We start from the raw sequence: 13,093 nt of genomic DNA, 5'->3' as shown, positions 1-13,093 counted from the left end.
TTCTGTTTGCAGTCATTTCACGTTGGGGTGTAAACGTTGAGTTGGGAGGCGCGGCGGTAAAAACAAGATCCAATACACTTTCTAAAGAAAAGACAAAATACTGTTTCGGTCATCATGTTTAGGTTACAATTATTTAATTCTCATTGGTCAAGGTTAGTTTGCACAGCTTTTTATTTCCCCTCAGTAAATTAAATCATAGTCTGGGAAGAGCAGTTTGTATTTATTATGCTTATCTTTGCCTGACATTAAAATGTGTTCAGTTTAATAAATTATAAATTATTAAAGATATCTCGCTTCTCTTTTTTTTCTGCTTTGTTTGCTCAGTTCAATGTTAAAAATGTTGACTAGATAAGAAAAAGTCAAGCTGAAATAAAAGTGCTGCCCTTTAACCAATATCTAGCCCTGATTTTCCCTCAGGTTCAACAGGTTCAGCTATTATCTTATGATTTAAGAGTCCATTTTTATTTTATTAGAGGGAGTTATCCTCTATCATAATTAATTACACAGCAAGAAGGTTGCTGATTTGAATCCTCCCTGTGTGAATTTGCATGTTGCTATTTGCCTGTGTTCTGCAGGAACCTTGTTTTCCTCCCAGAGGACAAACTACATGTTAACTGCTGATTTTAAACATTTTAGAGTTAGTGTATAGGTGATTTTGATTGGTTCCTTTGTTTTGGTCCTGAGATAAAATGGTGATGGTGTCATGAGTGTACCTAGCCAATAAAAACTCACACCCTGCCATTCACCCACTCACACACTGATGGTAAACTACAATGTGTTGCTGCTCTGCGGTATAGAAGCATTGGTTCATGTTCACTTATCATGTCTGTTCATAACTCAACATAATCTGACAAGTCTTTGAAATGATGTAATTTATAATCACAGCTACAGTGAAATGTGATTATATCAGTTTGTACTGAAGTAGCAGGGAAGAAAGGGGTAACCACGAAACCTGTCTCAGAAACATATGAACCAAAAAAATGACCATATAAAGAAATGAACAAAAAGACCAAAATGTTCAGACATGTGAGTCTCAACATGTGGTGAAAAGTTCTAAGACTAACCTGACTGAGCCATCAGGAATTGTTGAGCATAAACCTTATTGTCAATCTGCAGTTTTCACAAACTAAATAGGACAAGTGCGTTCTGGACTCCCAGTTCTATGATCTGAGGCAGAAGTGTTTGAACTAATCTATTTCAGTGTATGCTTCCAAGACAAATTTCTCCTATGGGAGAATAATAGAATTATCTTATCTTATCTTATAATATCTATCATAAATCAGTTACTCTGGATATTTTCACAATCACTGTGAGAGGTGAATTGCTTTTGCATGAAAGAAGAATCAGAAGTTGTCTATATACTTCTCAGGAAATTAGATTGATTGAGAATGAGCACTAAGATTAAAACCTGATGATAAAAACATTCTACTAGAGCTATGCATTAATGTAATAAACAGTTGCATTTATTCTACTCACATATAAATACCAGTAAGACGGGAAGGAGAGGAGAAATAAAAAAGATTCAGAACAATTTTTTGTCACTAGAACCACCACAATAGATAGAATTTAATGTGTTACTTTGATCCATGTCCAACTTTTTATTAAGGGCCCCTCATTCATGCCTGTAAATGAAAACATCCAGTGGACGGTGGTTTCATGGCAGTTTGGCACCACAACCAACCTTGAATAGCTAAAATCCAAAAATACTGGAACCCCCTGAAGATCCCTAAAACTGCCTGTGTTAAAAGTACAAACATCAAATATCTTATTATCTGTTAATACATACAGCAGAAGCCATCTTGGCACTACGATAGAAGCTAACATCCAAAGACTTTCTTATCTTTGCTTTTGGGAGCACAGCCTATCAGAGCCAAGAAAAAGTGGCAATATGTAGCACTGTGTCTAGGTATTTCAACTTCAAAAGCTGATTTTTTTTATTACTTTAGGTATTAAAGTATTAAATACCTAAAGTATTTAGTACTTTAGGCATTAAGTAGGTGAATCTACAAATACTAACCTGTGAATAGCCAGGGTCACTGTATTGCCTGGTAAAACAAAGGTTTGAATGATTTTAAGATTCAGTATGTTTGCTTCCAGGATTAGTCAACCAATCAACAGCAAACAGTTTGTCACCAGGCAGCCTGAGAACAAATGACCAAGATCAGATTGATCACATAAGCAAGCATTTTTACTGCCAGGAAAAACTGCTGGACTAAATGACTGAGCAGCGTCATTGTGTCTCATGTGTTCATACCACAGGTGTCACCTTCTTGGAATGTGAATCTATCTGGACATTTTGAAGCAGTTAGTGTTGGTAAATGTCCAAACACACACAAAAAATATTTTTGATCGCACACAACTGATTTTTAAAAATACATATAATTACAGCTAGGTTTCAGGCATTCAAAGTAAAAATAAATTGTCTCTGTGATATGTTTACAAATTTTTTTTTTTTTTTGTTGTGGACCCTTTAATCTTCACAAGAAAGTCCACAGTATACTTTGTCATTTTTAAAGCCAATCAAAGAAGCCCAGGTAGTTGCTGTTCTCTTGATTTGCATAAATTTGGTTTTGAGAGTCAGATTCTGTTTTTATAACGGAATCAGTAAGGAAGTAAAGTTTATTCATAAAGCAGCTTTTCCACAAAGCATTGCATAGCACAGGTAAAATTACATGATATTACATATAAGTAGCAGCAGTCATATCTCACCTCCTTACTACTGGAATGCTTCATTATCTCTTCTTATCTTAGTAAGAAAAATTATCTAACAGCAAATTAAACAAAGAGACATATTTCCTGAGGTTTCATGTATTCTGTTTTTGATGAAAGACTTCCAACTAGTAAATCAGGACTTTGACCTGATCCAATACTTTGAATATCTGCTGATTATATCAGCTTGCCAAGGTAACAGACCTTCCTCGATCTGACTAACAGATAATAGGTGGTGTGAGCCACTATGGCACCACCCAATCAACCTCTCACCCAGATACTAGGGCTACGTACAACAAGCTCACCACAAACTGTTTTAAATTTGATCAATGCTTTAAACAGAAATTATTAAATTGACACATGTGCACTTTCTCCTTTCATGTGTCTTTTAATACAGTGACACAGTAAAGTCCTAATTATCACCAATACTCCACCGAAAAAACAATCTGGATATACAGTATGTTGGTGGAATAAGTATTGGACACTCCACCAAGTTTTCAACTTTGCCCTCTTACAAAACACAAAGAATAGAAAGATTTGTTATTTTTATTGTAGGCGCAGCTCCATAAAAATCACTGCATGATTTTTTTAATAATTAATTTGTATTTGTAGCATGAAATACTGTAAATATTTGATCACCTACCAACCAACAAGTCAGTTTGTCTTTATGGATGTTTTCCCACCCGACAGTTCAGTAAACTCAGTTTGATTGAGGACCAAAACTGCAACATTTGTTACATTTTCAGCTGGTGAGCTGGTTCTCTTTCACACTAATTCTCCAGTTTTAGCAAAGCTGAAATGGGCTCCTGAATGTGTCAGTTTAGAAAACTTGGGAGATCCACCCAACTCAATTTACCCCATAAAAGACCAGTTAGTCACCACTCCCAGTTTCTCTTCCAAGATTCTCAGAGGACAACATCATCGGAGAAATGGGAGTGATTCAGTTTTCAATTTTGCATAACAAAAAAAAGACTCAGTAATAACAGACAATGGAGATAGATAGATAGATAGATAGATAGATAGATAGATAGATAGATAGATAGATAGATAGATAGATAGATAGATAGATAGATAGATAGATAGATAGATAGATAGATAGATAGATAGATAGATAGATAGATAGATAGATAGATAGATAGATAGATAGATAGATAGATAGATAGACTACAGAGCAATATTACAGTGCTACCAACTGAACCACTGTCCAGTCCGTCATAATATTTACATCATGATATTCCGTCTTTAAAACAAGAGTAACATTTTGCTGATTGTATATAATTACTGCATCATAGTAATTACATCACCTATAACTATGTGCTACATTTTTGCCCTGTAACTTTTGTCATGTCACATGTATTAATCTTGTATGCCTTGCCAGGGGCAGATGATACAATCACAGTAAAAACATCAGCTAATAAATTATGTTGTGGCTCCATAAAATATGTATATTGTGTATATAAGGTAGTTTCTTGAAGCTTTTTGGGAGTGACGGGGCAAGCTGCCAGAAATCTCTGTTTTCATATAAATAAATCTCTTCTCTGAGCCAGCTGACTAAACCTATCTTCTTCCACCTTTTTAATCTTTGCCTCATCACATCAGTATGCTCCAAATACATACTGTCCACTTGAATTTCATCATCAGTCGTGGTTGTGTAAGTGCGGCAGAAGAGGAAGATGAGAGCCCTCACCCTGCAGATCATCTGCTGCTGTCAGCGGACGTTGGGAGAAAATCCCTGTTTCTGGAACAAACAAATTACATTTTGAAAACTATTATTTAGATATTTTAATGAATTATTTCAATCGCAGACATCAACACAATTTTTTCTTGGACATCATTTTGAGTTTATGATTGGCAGCAGGAGAAATTAGCCTTCTGTAACACATTTAGGCTTTTTCAACATTAAACTGTGAAGAGGTTGAAAAATATAGATCTTTTATAATATTTTAACAGATTTATTTATTTACAGTTGGGCCAGTACTGAGATAGATGAGGAAAAACAACCAGGCACACTCAATCCTACAGCCAGGTCATCACAAAGGAATGTTTCCCAAATGCAGGAAGAAACATGAAGTAGAGGCAGAGTCAACATGCAAACCCCCATTAGATCACATCTGGGACTCAAACTGGAAGTTTCTTGCTCTAATCATGTAGCTTCTAGATTTTCAAAATGGCTCCACTGCTGTGATAGTTTATGAGAAGAATAGGTATTCTATCTATTTAACACACTTATCTTCTGGAAGGTTATAAAAATGTATAATATTTGAACAAAGCTTGTACACCATCCACGTTGCAAAGACTGGGAAGCAGAAGTTCCAAAAAGATTCCCACTAAGATTTTCACTTGATCTTGATCAAAATAATGTAATTGTTCTGGTTATAACTGAGATGGTTTTGGGGGTTTACTCTTTTGGACCTGCTTCCTCCGGCAGAAGATCATCAGTTGTTAGACAATAAGCACAGAAATACTTTCTCCTTCATGGACAGTTGTTCAGCACTGATGATCCAAAATGCTTTCAGTTTCTCAATGTTATTCAAAGCATCATAAAAGCTTGAACTCTGACACAGTAAGGTGGACTTTAAACAATGATTTTTGTTTTGGTATCAAAGTATTTCAAAAGGAAGTTGAAACATTAAAGGCCAGTCTAACTTCCAGATGGGCAGCATTATCAGTGTCAGTAATCGCTCAGGATTATACGTGACGATGTAATGTCTTCTTGACTCAATGCCAGATGAATTACTGAAGTCTGTCTACAGAGAAGGCCTTGAATTTCCTAGTCTACTATTCTGTGTGAAACAGTCCATGTGAAGGACAGCCACAGTCTTCCCATGACTCCTAACACGTGTTGTGGCATTCATCAAGATGACCTGACCTTCTTCCCTACTTCTGAGCTCTTCCTTTGTAGATTCAGCATCTTCTGAACTTGCCCTGCAGTTCTCCTTGGCATGCTTTAAATAGACCGTCCTTGAAAGACCTGAGTTATTTACTATCTTCAGAGGCCACTCGGACACTCTGCAGCACTAAAACAATGACATAACAGCTTCAGTTGTGCAACACATAACATGTAGACTTTCATAATCCCTGTATTACAATAAGTCTCTTCAGCTGATTAATAGCTTTTTCAAATGTTTTCAAAATGTATTTGCTAATAACGTTGCATTATTTATTTATTTATGTTGTTGTTTTTTCTTTTTTTTTTTTTTACATATTTCTTGAACATATTAAGCTTTGACTTGATATTTGCTGTTGTTAAAGCCAAAAAATATATTTTTGTCAAAAAAGAGAGAAAACAATTGGCACATTTAAAAGCTAAAATGCTTAAATATTAAAGTATATTTTATTTGTGCAGAATAAAATTGTAAAAGCTAAAGTTGCTTAAAGCAAATACAGATATTTTGAAATATACTGTATGTATATAACTAAAAACACTAATATGGTTTTTAAAGAATTAAAAGCAAAAGCCATCTGTGAATAGATTTTGTCATTTGATAAAATTCATAATGTTAAATGGAACATGTTCTCGTTCAGACCATTTGTGATGTACTGAATCTAAGATCTATCTATTGCAGTGATACCTGAAGTATTGAATATGGAGTTCATTACACAGAAGAAGAACAAACCTTCCTGTTAGATGCTAAAGGAAGCTCAATGTGTGTCTCTCATTTTCTATATCACAGCTTCAAGAGAGAACAAAGTTATCACATTACCCTCAACCTGTCCAAGGCTGTCTGGGAACACAGGCTTGACTTAAACTTAGCTGATATTTTATTTTAACAACTTAAGGGAAGCCAGTTTGTGGTAAAAATACATACAGTAGTTATAAAAACAATGATTTCTTCATAGCATTTCTTTATCTCAGGAAAATAAAGAGATTATTTGTTCCTGATGGTAAGGCAGTATGAAATTAACTCACATAACGTCATTAGATGACATGCTTGGATCATTCAGTGACATGACAACAACCCTAACATTAAACCAGATGGTGCGGCCTGCTGCTCATGTGACCCTAAAGGGCTCATTAGTGACCTTAACAGCCCTATTAGTGTGAACATCCTGACTACATTAGAATGATGCTTCCAACCTCCGCTCAGGTCTGGAGAAGCATTTTGGATGAGAGATGAGAAACACTGTTTTTAATTGGATTTTGCCGAACATTTTAAAAGTCTTTAACTCCACTTTTGGCTAACTATCCAGTTATTCTAATATGTCAGAAAATCAAGCTGTTTCAAAATTGACTTTTTTCAGATGAGCTCATATTAGGAACAGAGGTGGGAGATGACTCGCTACATTTACTGATGTTTAATTTTCACTATGCATACAGTAGAGTGAAAAAGTTTTTTTTTCTCAAGAAGTTTTTTCTCACTTCTTTCAAAGTGTTGTTGATCCATATTTTTTGTGGTTTGTGAAAGTCTGAACATCTCTTTGTTTTTTGTGTGTGACATACAGATTCTAAAATAGTTTGTGTTATGAAAGCATAGGTCTTTTTATGCTGGAAAAAAGAAAACAAAGTTGACACATTTCTGTGTCAACGGTGAAATATTATGTAAAAAAAATACATTTAACTTAAAAATTCAAAGTAAATCACAAAATTATTATTATTATTATTATTATTATTATTATTATTATTATTATTATTATTATTATTATTATCAACAAAATACGTTTTGTTGATTTTTGGTCAATAAAATTGCTAAATTATCCAAAGTGTTTGGCTCTGTATTCACAAGCATACTGCCATCTAGTGGTAGATTGTAGATTTTACTTTTCACCTCAAATACTTCATCTCGCCAAACAAATTGGATTCATAATGTATGGCTTACATTACAACCTGTTTATATCATGTCTGAGTCTGACAAAAAGCCTTGGCAGTAAATCTATTCTGCAGTATATCCCAGTCCTCTGAGTGACATTGCCAATAAGATGGAAAATTGGTGATATGATGAATGAGTGAGTGTGGTATATGTATTGTTTTAACCAAAAGGGCAGCAGGTGCAGTCACAGTGCTGGGGCGTGAAAAGTGGGAATCCGACCTATTGGTTTAGAGAGGATAAAAACACATTCCCTCTGACCTTTCTGCTTCATTACCTGCCATGATACCTCATGAAGTCAGGAAAATACCAGGCTGCAACATTCGTCCAGAAGAATCCTGCACTTTCTTTCCTTTGTGAAATTCAGTCGGATTTCCTCCAATTTCTGCAGAATGAGATTCATATACTGAAGTGTTGATTATACGTGTTAAACTTCAACTTAACGTGAGCCAATACTGAGTGTACATTTTTAATTACTGAAAAGTCTATTAAAATGTTTTGTTGATTTATTGTTTAGTGTGTAGTCAGTAAAGATAACCAACCCACTTCTGCATCACTGTAAAAAAAATTATGAAAGAACTGCTGTGCTAATTTTCTTTACTGACCTCTAGTGGTTGTTTCAGACTAAACACAAATAAAATCTATGAATAATGCTTTGTTGAACTTATAAATAAACAGCTTTAAAAAATTTTGAAATCAGGTTTTCAAATATTTACACTTGATAAAATAAGATTTTTTTAATTTTAAACTGTTACAAAACACAATTTTAAACAACAATCAGTTTGATATTATAAAATAAAACAAAACGTAGCAATGTTTATGCAAGATTGGATTAGTCTTCAGGCAGCCATGAATGTCTGGTCGAGATCAGGAATATCAGTCGGAAGGGGAAAAAACAAAATACACGTTTTCCTTTTTACTTATTTATTTTTTGTGGGCCTCTGCATGTCCAAGTGTCTTGCATTTTCTGTCAGAGATTTATAAGAAAAATAGGTTAACAATAGACATGTTTTGAGATCATGAGTTTAAATCCTCATCATCAGTCAGAAAATCTTGCTTATTTTGGGGGGTTTTCATCATGTGTTTGAATTTTTCTTCTTCTGCAATCAGGTGATTATAGAACATGCAACTTCCATGACTTTAAAAAGTAAGAGGCATGCACAAGGTACATTTTTCTGTGAATTTACTTGATTCACTCTTCAACAAAATTACACATGCATGCTGAAATATGTAACTAATATTAGGTAAAATGACCCTGAGTAAGTTGTACTTCAACCACATGACCTTTGTAGCCATCACCAAGTTTCTGACCAAATTCTGACTGGATATTTGACACTTCTTCTTGGTAGAAATGGTGTAGTTCAGTTTTTTTTTTGTTTTTTTTTTTTGTCATAGTACTAACTTCTGGATTAGTTCACCAGTCTGTTTTGGGGCGGTCAATCAGAAAGCATATCTGAGCCTTTCAGTTTCTGTTTCAGTGTGTTTGAGATCACTGTCCTGGAACAAATAAAACCACTGATGTTACAGTATATGCCTCATCACCAGTCCAGCTTCCCAGAAAATAATGATTTAAATATCAAATTAAAAGCCTCAAACTGATCAAATTAAATTTGCACACAGCATTCATGCTGATATGTGTATATAAGCTTCTAATCGGAACTGCATTTAAATGCAGACTCTGCAAACAGTGTTAAACCTCACAGTAGTGGCTTACATTTCATATCTGCAAGCATATGACATCAACAACAACAAATAGGACAAATCATGCCTCTGATTCACAACAGAGGATAAATCTGCACCAGCATAACAGGTCCTGTGGAGAATATAATTCTTGATATAGTCTATATGCAGTGACTACAGCCCTTTATCTGTGTGCATGTTGGTGTTAGGAGTGGCATCCGTTTCAGTAATGACAGCATGGCGGCTGCTCCAGCAGGGATTACCGCGCCGTGTGCTTGGGCTCCCCACTGTGCTCCATAATGAAGCAGGGCTGTGCAGACTGGAGGCCCAGGCTGCAGGTTGTTCTTTCTTCACCCGAATTTTACGGCTCTGAACGTGACTGCATCACTGGAGATTAAAGCTGTCTGGCACAAAGAAGGAAGGCAGAGTTTTCTGCTTGTTCTGTTGACTCTGCCATCCATTTAAAGAGCAAATCACCAAACATCAGTTCAGAAAGTGAAGGTGTGCTGTGTGAAAGATGGCTGCTCAACTGGTTGTACTCCAGCCTGAGGACAGCACTGTGACTCCTGAAGTGTGGATTATGACTCCATCCTGAGGCAGAGGTCAGGAGATGACATCCAGAAAGGCTACACTTACATGCACTGTTAAAAAAGCAGACTTTGGTCGGATTTGATTGACAAAATTATTTCTATTTGTTAAATGCCAGAATAATGAAAGAGAGAGAACATTTTTGAGTTTCACTGACATCCGAGCTGTAGAAGAACCAGAGTTGACAATGGTATATCATTGAGGCCACAGGAAAACTGGGTTGGATTTTCTGATACAGAACTTGACTGGTTTGACTCTTACTTAAAAGGACTGAGACTTATTTGTGTTGATAGGTAACTTTTCATTGAAATGGACAAAAATCACATTCGGGTTGTCATAAATCCATGGTCATTTAGGTTCTTTGCTTTTTTTTCTTGATATATTGATTTCTTTTGATTTATTTCTCTAACATCCCAGTTTCATAGCTCCTAATTGGTGCTGATTGGAAATGGAAGCAGCTGCCAGTGTCTCCAGAATGACATCAGATCCAGCTTAAGATGCAGAAGTCATTCTTTCTCACTAACCCCATCAATTCTTTCTGTCTCCTTGTCACTCTCTCACCTTTTCCATCTGCTCTCCAGGAAGTTATGATTTTTGTTAAATAAACCCAATTTTAAGTTATCCTATGTGTTGCTTCCCTTTAATTTGTTATGGTTCCAGAGCCAGACCATAACAACATGATATCAGATGACACACAACTCTACATTAGAATGTCACTAAGTGGCTATAAACTCATTTAACTGTTTAAAGTTTTACAGATCAGTGCATAGATGTACCATTACATTCTACAGATGAATAGCAACAATACTGAAGTTAAAATGTTTTGACACGGAGGAATGGTCAGAAGTAAAGCATTAAATTTCAGTAATTACAGCTAGAAACTAGTAATCAAGCCCAAAATCAGACCTGAACCTTCAGTCACACAAAGACAATTACAAAATTGACCTAAAACCTGAAGAACATTTCCAGCATTCAGACATGTCTGAAACGTGCTGATGCTGTTTTACATTGCAGACATCTTACGTTTATTTAATGCTGTCATATTAAATCAAAGCTCTTGTTTGTGTTTGAATCCCTCCCAGGTGACGTTTGTTGGTTGGAAATCTCCTGATTCAAACTTCACAAAGATAGTTCTGCTGGGTCATGCATTTCAGTTCATCCTCAAGCAATAATTCAGTGGATTATTGCACTTTGTGTTGCAGAAGTCTTTGAGGTAAACTGATCACTCTTGCTGTGGTTTGAACCTAATCTACCTGAAGAGGATTTTGCAGGCAAACAGTGAGTCAACAATGAGTTTTCTGTTGACACAGTTTGTGGTACTTTAGGTGCATAAACTATTTTTATCCTTTCCTTTATTACAGTTGTAAAAAAACAGACCATTTCCCATCACTATGCAGCAGTTTCACATCTTCTTATAGGCTTAATGGAGCTACAGCAAAATAAAACAGCTTTTGTGGGTGTGAAATTATTTTTTACCTGAATATTTGAACAGAATCATCTCTTTTTTAGCTCTTAAGGCCAGAACGAGAATCCAGTGGCTCCTCTCCCCTCCAGGTCTGTGTGGATGTTCAGATCCTGCAAGATCAGGCAGAGAGAGCAGATCTTAGAGAGATCAATACTCCTTAGTGGATTTCCTATATCAACCACACAGAAATCCTACCATCTGTGACATATAGGTTGAGCATATAAGTCACTGCTGGATGGGATCCAATCCAATAAGTCGCTCTCCACACCGTCTGTTCTTGTTGGGTTGGAAATGCTGGATGGGCTCAAAGAGGTGCAATAGGAGAGACAGCAGGTAGCGGCACCAGGTGGAGTGTTCATTTGTTTTCCCTTTTTCACAGCAGTTCAGATTTTTTTTTAGCTTTTTAGCTCTTCTTACCTATATTAATCATTTTGTTTACCAAGATTTGTGCTCTGAAAGGTGCAACAACAAAAATACAGGAATGAATAATCAGGAAGTCGGAGTAGATCTGTCCACCTAGCTTAAAATCTAGAAGGTTTCAGCATCACTTGGCTTCAGGTTTTCTTATCTTCTGACACCAACAGGCAGTCAGACAGAACAGCTGCTGATTTAATCAAAACATGATTTGATAGTTATTTTCCTGCTTTGAATAAGTATAGAGAAGACAATATTTAACAGGGATTTAGGCAAGATAATATTACAAAAAATGAATAATTCAAATGCAGACACAAAACTAGACTGATGTTTGCAAAGCAGCCAATCCAGGAGAGCCATACATTTTCCCTGGCATTGATTGGTTGTACCCTCAAAAGTGGAGATGAGGTAGATTGTGGATGTTAGCTTCTGCTGTGCAGTCTAATATTGAGTTATATTTGGTGTTGGAACTATTAAACTAGGCAGTTATAAACATTTTTAGAAGGCTGTTTCAAGTATTTGTGGATTGTAGCTTTTTGCAGGCAGTTGTGGTTCATAAACCTTTGATAATACTGGGGATCTGCTGCAAATCATAAACTGTTTGAGCTTTATAAAAATAGCGTAAAAACTAAAGTATTTTTACATACTATACTTTTACACCGTTTGTCACATTACAACCACAAATTTTAAGGGATTTTATAAAAATTTTCATAAGGATTTTCAAGCTTTTGTGTTCAGTCTTACTGAGTAAAAGCTTCGTAAATACAAAACCTGTAATTGCAGGTGAAGTTGCATATAACTGTGGGAATGACTAAACCAACTTTACAGATCTAGAGACTGAAAATGTCTCAATTTCTTTACTGCAAAGTTGCAGAACATCAGTCAGTCAGAAGATCTGGCCAGAGCTGACATGAAAATTAATGTTCAGATGCGTTTGAACCCATCTGAAAACACATCTGAACATTAATCTTCATGTCAGCTCTGGCTAGATGTTTATGTTTAGTGAACCTCCAACACAGTCTCGAGTTTCCTCCATCCTCTAACAGGTTTTCTTTAAGGTTTGATTCAGCTCCATCCACCTTCAACTCTGACCAGCTCACCTGTCCAGGTGGTGCATCCTCTCTCCAGGTGATGAAATGATGGTGATGAAATGATCAGAGCTCTGAGAAATGCTCAAAGCTTGCAATGTTGTTGCAGACTATAACCTTTAAACTTCTCCACAACACTCTCCCTGACCGAAATATAGATACATGCCAAACTTTTCAGATTTTTTTTTGTAAAACATTTTCAGATCCAAAGATCCGTTTCCTTCCACTTCACAAATATTATCTGTAGTTTTGGATCTTTCACTATGTTAAAAATAAATCGCAAATTCTTTTTAAGCCACTGGATGTTCTGTTTAATTTCAAATATTATTACCTTCACACAAATA

Source organism: Xiphophorus hellerii, chromosome 23, assembly GCF_003331165.1.
Source record: "Xiphophorus hellerii strain 12219 chromosome 23, Xiphophorus_hellerii-4.1, whole genome shotgun sequence".
NCBI classification, from domain to species: domain Eukaryota; kingdom Metazoa; phylum Chordata; class Actinopteri; order Cyprinodontiformes; family Poeciliidae; genus Xiphophorus; species Xiphophorus hellerii.
This window is presented reverse-complemented; position numbering follows the sequence as displayed.